The sequence below is a fragment of the Podarcis erhardii genome (genome assembly GCF_964252035.2).
Source record: "Podarcis erhardii genome assembly, chromosome: 8".
NCBI lineage: Eukaryota > Metazoa > Chordata > Lepidosauria > Squamata > Lacertidae > Podarcis > Podarcis erhardii.
The window spans coordinates 18,729,383-18,743,721 of NC_138499.1; the positions used below are offsets into that span (position 1 = coordinate 18,729,383).

Genomic DNA, 14,339 nt, shown 5'->3' on the forward strand with positions numbered 1-14,339 from the left:
AGGAGAGCCAGCATGATGTACTGCTTAAGAGCAGTGGACTTGTAATCTGGTGAACCTGGTTTGCTTCCCCGCTCCTCCACATGCAGCTGCTGGGTGACCTTGGGCTAGTCACACTTCTCTGAAGTCTCTCAGCCTCACTCACCTCACAGAGTGTTTGTTGTGGGGGAGGAAGGGAAAGGAGATTGTTAGCCACTTTGAGACTCCTTAAGGGGAGTGCAAGGTGGGATATCAAGTCCAAACTCCTCCTCCTCCTCCTCCTCCTCCTCCTCAGGGCACTCAATCAGTGTTCCTTGGCATGCATATATGGGTATTATAAAATATCCTTATTTATAACTGTGAAATGCTGGAGGATCTGTAAATCAAGATGTTCAGAGCCATATTAATAGTTTTATATTAATCTGTCCAGCTAAACAATTTTAAGATGTAATCTTAAATACAAACCAGTTGGACATATTTCAACTTGACTTAGATCAACTTATTTCATGCAAAGTAAACCTTAGGTTTGTCAGCATCTGTGGCAAAGGTTTTGATAAACCTTTATATATGTGATGAATTTAGAAACAGACAGGTCGTCGTCTTCTTCTTCTTCTTCTTCTTCTTCTTCTTCTTCTTCTTCTTCTTGCAATAGTGCTTGGGCCTGAACAAATTCTACTGGCACAGATTTTCTTTGTCAGCGCACCAATTTTCCATTGTTACAATGAGCTCTTAAAGTCCTTGTTTATGTACTGCAAATCATAGGGGGATAAGTGGTGATAGCAGGCATTGATGAGCACTTAATTGTGACAAGTTCTTTAAAAATCTGTGGTTTTTTGGTATGTGTTGTTGGACGCCTTGCTGAATGTTCAGCTAAGCATGGGGAAGGGAGCACAGACTTTTATTACAACTTCATTAAGCGCTTGGAAGATTGCACTTTGGAGAACGCTATCTATAAGCATGTGCAATTGCGCAAGTAATTGCATCTACACTCTTGGAATAAGCTGTCTAGAAAACTAGCTTTCTCAGAATACATGCATTGAAATCATCATCAAGGAACTGCTTGGTAGCAAAGGGCGTTGTGCAGTTCTATATTTCGTGAGCATATAGATCTTAAATGGATCTGAGGTGATAACAGCTTAGTTTTTCATGAATATTTACAGCAGTCAAAAAAAATCATGTTTTTTTGGGGTAGCCCTGTTCTCCTATTTCATGGCTCTTGCTTATTCTTACTTCCAATTTGCTTCACTTGTTCTCCATGGATAATCAGATAGCCAAATCTAATTGGTTAGGCCAAAGGTATCCAACATGGTGCCATCCAGATGTTATTGAACTCTAACTCCCATCAGTCAGTAGTCAGGAGTGATGGGAGTTGTTATTACCAATATCTGGAATCAGATACTACATCAGATAATTCATAATAGGATCCCTGATTGGCCAGGCCACCCATGTGACTAATTTCAGCATTGCTGTCAAAGTTAGCCACAAATGCCTTCAGTAATGTCACAATCTAGCCAAAACATTTTGCTGCCCCAGAAGTTGGTGCCCCCTCCATTCCATGTACAAAGGCTGACTGGGCAGCCTGCTGAATCGTACTTCAGTACTGACGAAGGATAGCATCTTCCAGGTAACTGAGGGCTGCAGGCAAGTTTATGGGGAGCATGACTGGGGAACATATAGCTTTGATTTCCAGTGGTGGAGAATGACCAGGCTGCTCATGAGGAAGAGCTAGGGGGCTGCCATTGCTACCATCTGTACCTGCCACCTGAGGTGATTGCTTCACTCTGTCTAATGGTAGGGCAGATCTGTAGGGAATACTGGCTAGCTAGATGGACAAATCAACTTCCTATGTCGATTCCATTATTTTTCCAAAATCACCAACTGGATAAATGGGTCTCGGCCATGAGTGTCTATTTTATATTTTTATTTATATTTTATTTTTTGTAACTGCTGGTGTGTGTGTTTTTTTAAAAAAACTTTCAGTTGTTTTTAATTGTACATTGCCTTGAGACAATTGTGCAGGAGGTGATTCACAAATCCATTTAAACAAATCTCTCTCTTCCAGGAAAAAAACAACAACCCAGCCCTCCTCTGTTGAATTTTAAAAATTAATATCCAGCAGAATAGTTATTCAAATACTGTATCTTGCCACACAACCTAAATGGCTTTGGCAAGATATATGGGACAGAAGAGAATAAATTTAACCTGAGTGTCAGGTTAATTTGCTAACCTATTATAAAATACATAGCTAAAATGGGCACTCAGAGTGATGCAGTATCTGTAAAGCAGTCAGGAACTGTTTCTTTACTACTAATAAAACATTGTAAGGTGTTATACTTCATTCTGGAAGGAAGATCGGGTTGCAGAAACAGTGTTATATATCCAGATTTGGTTTCTCAGTCTTCGTTCTTTTGAAAATGTCATTTAAATTAAATAAAGGAAAACATGGGAGTTCTGAGAGTTGAATAAACATGCTGTTCTTTCAAGCCTGCTGGGGACATAACCTCTTTTGTTTCGGGACATAACCTCTTTTGTTGACTCTGTAAAGACAGGAATATTGAGAATCTGGCAGAACAATTCTGAACAGATCTAATGGCAGAGGGGGCCCCTACTGTGAGTCTACTGACACAATCTAGTACCTAGGCAGGAGTTAGCACATACACCCTAACGTCATATTTATGGCAGATCCATTCCTTGATCCATACCAATTCTCTCAATTCTCTGGGTTAATCACGGACCAAATCCACCCTAGGACTTACATTTTAAACATCCATCCAAAACTTTTGCATCTTTACTCAGACGTAATGAGTTCAGTTGAACTTTTCTGTGCATAAGAGTAGAGCATGGGTAGGCAAACTAAGGCCCGGTCACTGGATCCAGCCCAATCGCCTTCTGAATCCGGCTCACGGATGGTCTGGGAATCAGCGTGTTTTTACATGAGTAGAATGTGTGCTTTTATTTAAAACACATCTCTGGATTATTTGTGGGGCATAGGAATTTGTTCATTTTTATTTTTATTTTCCAAAATATAGTCCTGCCCCGCCACAAGGTCTGAGGGACAGTGGACTGACCCCTGGCTGAAAAAGTTTGCTGACCCCTGAGAGCCTTGCAGCTACAGAAACAATCCTGTCAAACCCTTTCAAAAATCAGTGTAGAGGTTAGGGTGTCAGGAGACCAGAGTCTTAAGGCATGAATTTACTATTCAGACATCATCCAGGTCAGTCTAACCAACCTCACAGGGTTGTGGTGGGGATGAACACCTTCAGATCTCCTTAAGATCCTCAGTGGAATGACAGCATGTGGATCTTGCTGTTTTTACTGATGTTGATTTCAGTGAAGAAGTTAGGCCTGAGCTCCAGTCCCAGTGGAACGGAAAAGTGCTTGCTTTTAACTGGATCATGTCCTGAATGTGCTTAGGCCTGAGTCTTTCATTACTTTGCCAATAAAACAGGAGCCCAGTTTCCTTTGCTGACACCTCCAAATCCTCCTGGGATAAAAGGGGGAAAATAACAATTCCACACTTGCAGCACAAGCTGCTTCAGGCATTTAAAACTTTCATTTGCCAAACTGATTTTTGAGCAGAATGGAAGAATCCTGCTGGGCCTTAAGGTTTCACTAAAGCTGGAACAGGTGAATGTGCATTTTTCCCCAATCAAAGAAACACTTAAAAATGCCTCTCTCCCTTGAGCACTAGAGGACATGACATTTGTTTGAAGCTGAATTTTGTATCTTTGTGCCTTGTCTGGGCAATGAAGTCTCTCTCACTCATTATATAAACTATAACTCACTACAGGTAAACCTAGCTCCATGTAACTGACATAAATACATATTCTTTATGTGTTGACATTTGCCTCAGTCTCTCCTCCTCCCAATTCTCTTTTGTTACAGTCAAATTTAGGACTGTAAACCCCTTGGGGCACAGACCTGTCGTGCACTTTTAATTTCTTCATTTCCTCCTCTAAATTTATTTTGAGTTTGCAGAACAACATGTTGTTGTTGTTTAGTCATGTCTGACACTTCGTGACCGCATGGACCAGAGCACGCCAGGCACTCCTGTCTTCCACTGCCTCTCACAGTTTGGTCAAACTCATGCTGGTAGCTTCGAGAACACTGTCCAACCATCTCATCCTCTGTCGTCCCCTTCTCCTTGTGCCCTCAATCTTTCCCAACATCAGGGTCTTTTCCAGGGAGTCTTCTCTTCTCATGAGGTGGCCAAAGTATTGGAGCCTCAGCTTCAGGATCTATCCTTCCAGTGAACACTCAGGGCTGATTTCCTTAAGAATGGAGAGGCTTGATCTTCTTGCAGTCCATGGGACTCTCAAGAGTCTCCTCTAGCACCGTAATTCAAAAGCATCAATTTTTCGGCAATGTGGAAAAGAGTTCCTTTGGAATTAAGTGTAGTGTAGTGGTTAGAGCATGGTGTAGTTATTAGGGTGAGGACAAAACAGGTCAAACTCCATGGACAAAGACAACAGGCAGAACAGCATATATATCAGTCAATCATGTATTCCAGTACACAGGGAGGCCGATCTGTTAGGGAAAATAGGGCACTGCCCACCAACATCCATCTGACCACCAACATTCCGCACCTGTTCTGCCCTCACCCTAATAACTACACCGTGCTCTAACCACTACACTACACTTAATTCCCAAGGAACTCTTTTCCACAGGCAAAAAGTTATTATGATTCAGGACGTTCTCCTAAGCCCAAACCTGCTTTCTTGCAACTCATTAGTTCTAGTTCCATCTCAGTCGAAGCAGCACTCAAGGGACAGTGTATAAGTGTTTGGACTACAGCTGAGCCTCTTGGGCTTACCGATCAGAAGGCTGGTGGTGCAAATCCCCACAACAGAGTGAGCTCCCATGGTTCTGTCCCAGCTCTTGCCTACCTAGCAGTTCGAAAGCACGCCAGTGCAAGTAGATAAGTAGGTACCACTGTGGTGGGAAGGTAAACAGCGTTTCCATATGCTCTGGTTTCTGTCACAGTGTCCTGTTGCACCAGAAGCGGTTTAGTCATGCTGGCTACATGACCCGGAAAGCTGTCTGTAGACAAATGCTGGCTCCCTCAGCCTGAAAGCGAGATGAGCGCTGCAGCCCTTTGACTGGACTTAACTGTTGAAGGGTCCTTTAGAGTTAGTAGATTGTAGGTTGAGTTCCCATGTCAAAAGCAGTATTTATTTGTACTGAATACAAACCAATGCTCATTTATTTCAAAAATTAAGAGGTACCTAATTGTCAGTACCTCTAAATGGTTTGCATACATCAAACACACATTAAAACTGTCAATAAATTCTCATAGTGCAAAGCAGAGTGGAAGAGTACTTTAATATTGTAAGTTCTCACGGAAGCCCTCAAGGTTTTGCAAGTATTCAAAGGCAACACTCACAAAAGAGATCAATCATTTTGAGTTAAGCAGTGACATGTTTACGCATCCAGATTTGACCATTTATGAACTCGCTTTTTTATGCTAGCTGTTGTTATTATGGTGGTTGGGCTTCAAATATATTGTTGAAACTTTCCAAACAATTGCAATATTAGATAAACATTTATGTTTATATCCTTGATTATGTTTTAACCTTATTGCATTTTTAATGGCTGCTAACTCTTGTCAGAAGCACCAACATCACCACACCCCAGAGTGCTATTAGAGATAGTTATAGCTGTGGAGGCATTTGCATGTACTTATTTATTTTTTAAAAAAACTAAACTCACAGCCTACTTTCTCATTGTAGCACTAAAGTATCTCAGCGCTGTATTATCTTCAGCACTTCCATTTGTACGGCTATGGCACATGGTTTAAACTACAGAATTTGCTCCCACAAGATATAGTGATGGCTTTAAAATACAATTAGACAAATTCATTGTGGATAAAGCCATTAGTGGTTACAAATGATGTGGCTGCTAACCATGACGGCTTGTTTTCTACCTCTAGCACTGGAGGCAGCAGATGCTTTCTAGAAACTCCAGGACAGGCAAACTCGGCCCTCCAGATGTTTTGAGACTACAACTTCCACCATCCCTAGTTAACAGAACCAGTGGTCAGGGATGATGGGAGTTGTAGTCCCAAAACATCTGGAGGGCCGAGTTCACCTATGCCTGCTCTAGGAGGAGAGAAAGCTGTTGCACTCAGATCCTGCTTCCAAACTTCCCATGGGCATCTGATTGGCTGCTGTGAGAACAGGACAGAGAAACATTGACCTGGTCTAGCATGCTCTTCTTATGTTCTTAGGAGCTTTTGCCACCTAAGGCAAAGGACAAGTTGGTGTCTCCCTCCAATCCCATGCACAAAAACTGAGCAGGTTGGAAGTTAAAACTTACTCCGAGACTGTCAATGCCTCCGAGGGCAGGGCATGTGGCAGACACATCTCTTTCCACTCCTGGCCCTCAGCATTTGCTGCTGGGGCAGCTGTCTCACTCTACCTCATAGTAGGTCTGGCCCTGGTCCCTGCCATAGGGAAATCATGAGGGAAGTCATTAAAGTTTCATACCCTCCAACATTTCTCCAGTGAAAATAGGGACGTCCTAAGGCAGAGCTTTCCATGTTGGCGACGCACTTTTTAAACATGCATCATTTTGTGACACATTAATTCAGTTTTATGGGACGTGGGTGTTGCTGTGGGTTAAACCACAGAGCCTAGAACTTTCTGATCAGAAGGTCGGTGGTTTGAATCCCCGCGATGGGATGAGCTTCCGTTGCTCAGCCCCTGCTCCTGCTCCTCCAGCAGTTCAAAAGCACGTCAAAGTGCAAGTAGATAAATAGGTACCACTCCGTCGGGAAGGTAAACGGCGTTTCCGTGCGCTGTTTTGGTTCGCCAGAAGTGGCTTAGTCATGCTGGCCACATGACCCAGAAGCTATATGATAGCTCCCTCGGCCAATAAAGAGAGATGAGCGCCGCAACCCCAGAGTCGGTCACAACTGGACCTAATGGTCAGGGTCCCTTTACCTTTAATTCAGTTTTACTAGCAAACTGGAGGTTAAACTAGCCCCTATCCAGCCCCTGGAGGAGTGTGGGGAGCATTTATGCAGCACGCCTACACACTGCAGCCAACACACTAACGTGTCGCAACACACAGTTTGGAAAGCTCTGTCCTAAGGAAAAGCGGGACACTTCAGGATCAAGTCAGAAACCGGGATGTAGTGGAGAAAGGTGTGTAAATGCAGCCTGGGGTGGGCACACAAGGTGTGCCCCCAAGGGAGGTGGGGTACTGAGCGTGGAGGGAGCCCGCTGTGGCTCCCCTCACAAAGCGCACCTAGGAGCAGAACTGCGACCAGGTGCAAAGAAGCTGCCTGTCAGCAATGACAGTTGCTTAAAGATAGTGCACAAACATTAGGTTACTTTTCTTTGCCAACCTGGTGCCCTCCATGTGTGCTGGCTGGGGCTGATGGGAGCTGTAGCCCAAAACATCTGGAACACTGGCAAAGCTGCATTCGGTCTTCAAAATCACAGGTGCAAATGAGGCAGAGGGACCATGTGAGTAGACAGCTGCAAAAATAGTTCCAGACACTCAGAGCTGCCTTAAGGCAAAGAGTCTCCAAGGCACCCTTAAGGAAATGAAGAAAACCCCTTCTTTACATTCAGTGAGAGCTGTAATCTTGGATGAAGACCCTCAGGTCAGGCCCTTACTCTACCCCCAGATATCCCCAGGTAATGCTGTGAATTTAGAAAGCTGTTGGCTATTTATTTATTTTTTTGGCTGAATATAATTGTGTGCGTCCGTGTGATGTTTCCCCTCCTCTTCCCGGTGAAAATGTCTGTCAAGAAGGAAGAGGCCTACTGCAGGTGTAAATAGAAAATTTATGAAGTGGGCCCAATGCATGGTACTTAAGGGATGGATTTAGTATCATCTCAATTGTTGGAACACTGTTAAGTGCCTGTATCTATTTAGGACGAACAAAGGCAAGCGACAAAATTTGTTATGGCGCTCTGTTCCACAGCCCATTCTGGCCTGCAGAGGAGCAAATGGACAGCTGTCAGGAGTCTGCTGCAAATTGCTGAGGCTTGATTAAATGGCATCTTACCACCAGTCCTGTCTTGCTGTGCTGACTATTCAATCTCAATTCCTATTATCCTTTGCCACCTTGTTGTTTCATTGTTTTCTTTTCTCCTGCTTTCTTAAAAAATAAAAAAAAAAATCTTATCTAGGCTGACAATTCCTCTGACTTTCCTTTTACCGGTCTCTATCAATTAATAAGAGAAAACAACAATACGTCATTTGAAAATTATCAAGGGAGGGAGAGAAACCAGGTTGCTTCTTATGTGTGGGGTGCAAGTAGGGATGTCAGAGAATTCTGACTAAATTGGAAATGAGAGCAAAAATCACTTATTCGGCCCATGTCCGAAACAGAAATCGATCCACTGAATACGATTGTTGTTCCCTGCCGTTGCTGCTTTCAGTACGCAAATGATACATAATCAATTGCATCCCTCCTCTAGTCTGCATTGTATTTCTTTTGCATTGACAGGAATAGGGTGGAAGAATATAATAACAGTGTAATTTACATAATTATGCAAATTAATTAAGTTATGTGTTTTATCCACAGCCAGCAGTAGGATGTATAAGACAGTTTTGGGTGTAAGACAAACTGCAGTGGAACGGAAACAGTAATGAATACAGAGCAGAATGCAAAACCATAGAACCATAGAATCAAAACAATGCCTTCTTACACCTCTAGGTGCAGGGCTGTTGTGGTAGTGGTTTTTGTTCTCTTCACTCTGAAGTGGCTGAGGGGTGTATGTGATTGTCCTTCATATGCACCTTCTCAGGTACACATGAATCAACTAAAGCTCAGGAGAGACATATTGAGGCAACTCCACCCATAGAGCTTTTTTAGTTCCAGAAGTGTGGGCAGTCAAGGAGGCTCTGGAGTGCTGGAGAAATGTATACAGGGGTGGAAGGAAAAAAACATGCCCCTGTCTCTTCCACCTTGCAATGATTTTTTTTTAAAAAAAAAATTATTAGTTTCTCAAAACAAATCAAAAACAACACAACATAAACACATACACAAACAAAAACATATAAACATGTATAATTTCATAACCTTTTTTCCATAAACCTTACTTCTCAGACTTCCCCTTACCTCCCCTTCTCTGCATCCCTGTTTTAAAATTTATTCAACAACCCTTCAGACCAATTAACTAATCACTTATTTTCTTTTTTAAATTTCTTCTCATGATTAACCAATCAATCAATTACAGCTGTATTTCTGTATTTTCCTTTCCCATGACATTTCAGCACTCATCAATATTGCAACAGTTCTTAAGATATACTTTAAATTTCTTCCAATCTTCTTCTACCGTCTCTTTTTCTTGGTCACGGATTCTGCCAGTCATCTCCGCCAATCCCATGTAGTCAATCACCTTCGTCTGCCATTCTTCCAGTGTGGGTAGTTCTTGTGTCTTCCAATACTTTGCTAAAAGAATCCTTGCTGCCACCTTGCAATGATAAGGTGAGCTCGGAACCCCACATTCCCTAAAATACCTAACGAATTCTCAGGTGCCCTGAGCACGAGGCAGAAAAATGGAGGCCTCTTTCACAAAGGAAGGAAAGCCCCCCGAGAAACTGAGGGACAGTTTTTTGGCACAACACTGTTCTTCAAACTCCTCTTGTGCCATGACTACTTTCTCAAACACACTTAGCGGAGTCCAACTAATTGCCACATGACCTCCGCAGCACTTCAGATGCCAGGAATAATTATGCATGATTATTCTGTAATGATGGGATGATAATTACTGCAGACTAAATGCTGACCTTTCATCTGCCAAGGCTAGTGTGTACAACCAGATACGTACCAACAGATTATTTCCCCATATAAACAGCAGGCTTCTTGGGGCACGGAGGGTGCTGCCCTTTACCTCAAACACTTTAGAGTTGCAATTTTTACACAACAGCAACAACTGCATTTTTAAAAAATGTAGCAGTAGAGAAACAAATTTTGAAGGATGCAACAGTCTTGTATGAAGAAATGTGTCCCCTTCTCTATCCTTATTATCTTATTTGAATGACCTCAAGTTTTAGTTTAATGGAAGAGGGAGAGCAAGCTTCTAATCTTAGGAGGTGCATAGTAAACAGAACTTTGCCCTTTCAACACCCCCTGCCATATTAGTAGTCTAGAATAACTCCCTCCCTCTGCTTCAGCCTACACTAAAAAAGGTAAAGGACCCCTGGACGGTTAAGTCCAGTCAAAGGTGACTATGGGGTTGCAGCACTCATCTTGCTTTCAGGCCGAGGGAGCTGGCGTTTGTCCACAGACAGCTTTCTGGGTCATGTGGCCAGCATGACTAAACCGCTTCTGGTGCAACGGGACACCGTGACAGAAGCCAGAGCGCACAGAAATGCTGTTTACCTTCCCACCACAGTGGTACCTATTTATCTACTTGCACTGGCATGCTTTCGAACTGCTAGGTTGGCAGGAGCTGGGACAGAGCAACAGAAGTTCACTCTGTCATGGGGATTCAAACTGCCGACCTTCAAATCGGCAAGCCCAAGAGGCTCAGTGGTTTAGACCCCAGCGCCACCCGTTTCTGTATTACACTATATGAACTTGGCCTGCTGATTTCCCACAGGCTTCTAGTTGGCCACTATGAAAACATGATGCTGAACTGGGCGTGCCTTTGGTCTGATCCAGCAGGCTCTTCTTGTTTACAGTGAATTTCATTATTCAGCTTTTTATCCTTGCTGGCTTAGAGTGAACTGGTGCAAGTTTATATTGTTCCATATGAATTTACATAGCTGCTTTAGTAATAAGCAATTATTAGAGACTTTAGTTGGAATCTCAAAACCGCTCAGGAGACAATAAACATTTGGGTTTACAAAATGCATCAACAACAGACCTTCGGCAAAACAGAGATATACCTCTTATGTCTAATTAATGTGACCTTTCTTTCCTCACATCTGACATCTAAGATTTTTTTCTTTCAAGTAGGGTTAGCAGAGAAAATATTGTGATTTGGCTGAAGTTTCATTCAGAATAAATACACTGAGACTATAAGACGTGTCTCAAGGAACCTGTGCTTTTAGCTAAATGATAGAAAACTAGGTCTCTCTTCTTGTTTTTTTTTAAAAATATGTATATTCTTATATATCCATGGCTAAATATATTTTATTTATTATATTTATTCTCCACAAAATCTCCACAAAATCTCAAAATTATATTTATTCTCCACAAAATCTCACAAGATCCCCTCAAGATTACACAGAGGCATGCCTCATACAAACTTCTGAAGACCCCACCCCAATAAGTGAGACAAAGTGCTTCTCTTACCAGGGGTATCAGAAAAGTCACATGAGGGCTCTGGAGACCTTGATGCAATCTTGTGCTGCTCTTGCAATATCTCGCTGGAACCCAGAAGCCTCAGCTGTGCCCCTCTGGTAAGCAAGGTTTCAGCAACGGCAGAAAGTGGAGGCAGGTGAAAAGAGAAGACTGAGAGGAGGTGTGATAGCCATCTCCAAATATCTCAAGGGCTGTCACATGGAGGATGGAGCAAGCTTGTTTTCTCCTGCTCCGGAGGGTAGGACCCAAACCAATGGGTCCAAGTTACAAGAAAGGAGACTCCGACTAAATATCAGTAAGAAGGCTTTTAAGCAGAGGTTGGATGACCATCTGCCATGGATGCTTCAGTTGAGATTCCTGCATTGCAGGGGGTTGAAATAGATGACTCTTGGGGTCCCTTCCACCTCTACAATTCTATGATTCTAAGTGACTTTAACATAGCATTGCCCTAGATAGGAACTTGAACACCTATGTTTGTATTGTTTTTAAAGCTTATAGAAATTGTTTTGATTGTTTTTTTGAATTGATATTTTCTTTTATTTTTACCGTGTACAGTGCTTTGATGACCTCAGGCCATGATACAATTTATAAATTTGGTTTCTACAGATATTGGCAGCTTTGGCCCATTGCCAGTATGCAGCACCCAACCACCTTACCCCACAGAAAAGGCAACCATTACACAACTTTGGCTCAGATAGGGAGGACCCAGCCCTTTTGAGTTTGAACCATTTTATCATATTTCTAAAAGCAGCTTCATTGCTCTTGATTTTCAGCTTGAAGGCAGGTCTAGGCAAGCAGTACCGGCATGGAAGCACTGCTTTTGAATTGCTATTGTGTACTGTACTGACCTTATGTGGTCTAGGATGAGTTTGTATACAGCAACAATAGCTTGCTAAAGCCTTGCAACAATTCAGCACGTTGCTAAATATATTCAATTTGTTATGCCACCCATATTGTTGTGTAGGGTACTAAGGATAAAAGCTGACACTTTGTTGTGACTCCAGTTCAAGAAAAATAGCCTATTAAGTTTTTGCCTTTTAAAAAATCTACTGGCATTAGTCGTACAGTTGCATAATGAGTGGATTTTGAGGTTTGGCTGCTAGGGCAGATATTAAGCAAGAACTGTGCTTTTGCTGTGTACCTGAAATCCACCAGATGGAGCTTTCCAATTGCTAAGAGATAGTTATGCACACTGTCTGCTTCAAAATTTATGGGAGTATTCTACTTAATTGTGTAACATTTCACTGTGCGAGCAAATCTGTATAAAGAGTTCAGGACATGCTTTTGAGACGCTTGCTAGTGATCACTGCTGTCAGGGGCTCAGGAGCAGAGGCACAGGGAAGATGGGAAATGGAGAGCGAGGGCGAGGAATCAGAGGGCAGTGTAGGAGGAGACAGTGGTCCGAGGGATTCCATAAGCCTCTCCAGCGAATCGGAAGATTCACAGAAGGGAGCGCCAGTGGCCAGGGGTAGGGGGGTCCCAAGGGGAACGCCCCAGGAGCAGGGGTGGAGCTGGGACTCCCAGAGTAGTAGTTGGAGATCAGGACCAGCTTCCCCACCAGAGCAGAGTGGGGGGGGAAGGGTCCCAGGCATCGTGACCAGTACTTCCCCCACCAGGGAGAGAAGACGAGGCAGAGCTGACCACGCCTTCCTCGGAGAGTCATACAACGGAGGGGAGGTCAGATCCGGCCAGTGTCACGGAAGAGGGAAGCAGTGATAGAAGCAGTGTAACGGTTAGGAGAAAGGTCACTGGGTTGGCGCGAGAAGCAGGTTCAAATGTACAGGAGCGCGGGACAGCAGAGAGTGAGGATTGGGAACCGGGTCCTAAAGCACGCCGGAGGCAAGGGGAGGAGCTAAGTGACTCAGCGTCGGAAGAGTCCAGGAAGGGCAATGCTCCAGAGGGCAGGAGGACCCAGAGGAGGAGAGAGCAGCGCAGAAGGTGGAGCAGGGCTAGGATCTTAAACTGGTGCGGAAGGGGAAGTGATTCAGATAGGACTTCGCCGATCTAGACTCTAGACGTAGGGTTGCACGCTCTGGCTTTAAAATGGAAACTATACTTCAATAAAGACTTTTGTACATAATATCAGCCTGGCGTTGGTCCTCTGTGAGCTGGGACCTAGAGGCAGCCCTGACAGTTGCGTATTTTGTTGCACAAAAGACTGGCAAAAAACCCCCTGTGCATCATAAGTAATATTGTGGCTAAACGTATTCCTGCAAATTCAGTTCATGCTAATCTTATCAGTGAACATAATGACATTATTGATTAGCATAATGACATAATGCAGCTGTCACACATACTTATTACTCCTGTATTAATAAAAATAATAGTAGCGTATTTTATATTAATAAAAATAGTACTAGCATGCAGTTTTCATACAGTTGGACAGAATTACATTGCACTGATTCCAGAAGGATTATAAGGTAAAGGTAAAGGGTAAAGGGACCCCTGACCATTAGGTCCAGTCGTGGCCAACTCTGGGGTTGTGGCGCTCATCTCGCTTTATTGGCCGAGGGAGCCGGCGTATTGGCTGCCTATTTACTTCCTAGCCCAAACTGAGGCACTGAGTGGGGAAAGGCTGCAATGCAGGGGCAGATATCTGCTCTGTGTGATGCAGAAGGCCCTAGGTTTGATCCCTGGCCTTCCAGGAAGGGCTGGGGGGGGGGAAACCTCTATGTCCTGATTCGCCATTGGGCTCAGGCTTGGATTGGTAGGCTAAGGTAACTGAGGGGGATGAAGAAATTGAGGTGGCTGTGATGCTGGAGCTGAGGCTGGAGGAAGGAAGTTCTCTAGATCCAGCAGTTTTGGATGGAGAAGCAAGAATCCCATATCTCCCTTCCTCCCCTTGGGGAGAGCAGGGCCGTCTTTAGCATATGTCCCACCGAGGTGCAAAGATCCGCCCAGCGCCTTCAGATTTAGTTTAGCCCCCAAATTAACTTTTATTATGTTTATGTCAGACACCACACATTTTAAAAATGATTTCTCTAAATGAATTTGAACTGTTAGTGATGAAATTAGAACACAATTTGCAATGTTTCACTCGGGGTCAGTGGCACCTTTGACACGACTAATTTCGCATGGCTTGCAGGCAGGCGGC

The 14,339-nt window shown here is 43.5% G+C and overlaps 1 protein-coding gene and 1 long non-coding RNA gene across 6 annotated transcripts in view; both read left to right on the top strand.

The window, feature by feature from the left end:
* CSMD3 (CUB and Sushi multiple domains 3) overlaps nt 1-14,339 on the top strand; it is a 574,504-nt gene that overhangs the window by 64,611 nt on the left and 495,554 nt on the right. The window lies entirely within an intron of this gene.
* LOC309349169 lies at nt 1,512-7,878 on the top strand. The gene is made up of 3 exons (XR_014159792.1): nt 1,512-1,600; nt 7,422-7,585; nt 7,861-7,878. It is a non-coding gene; the product is annotated as an uncharacterized lncRNA (long non-coding RNA).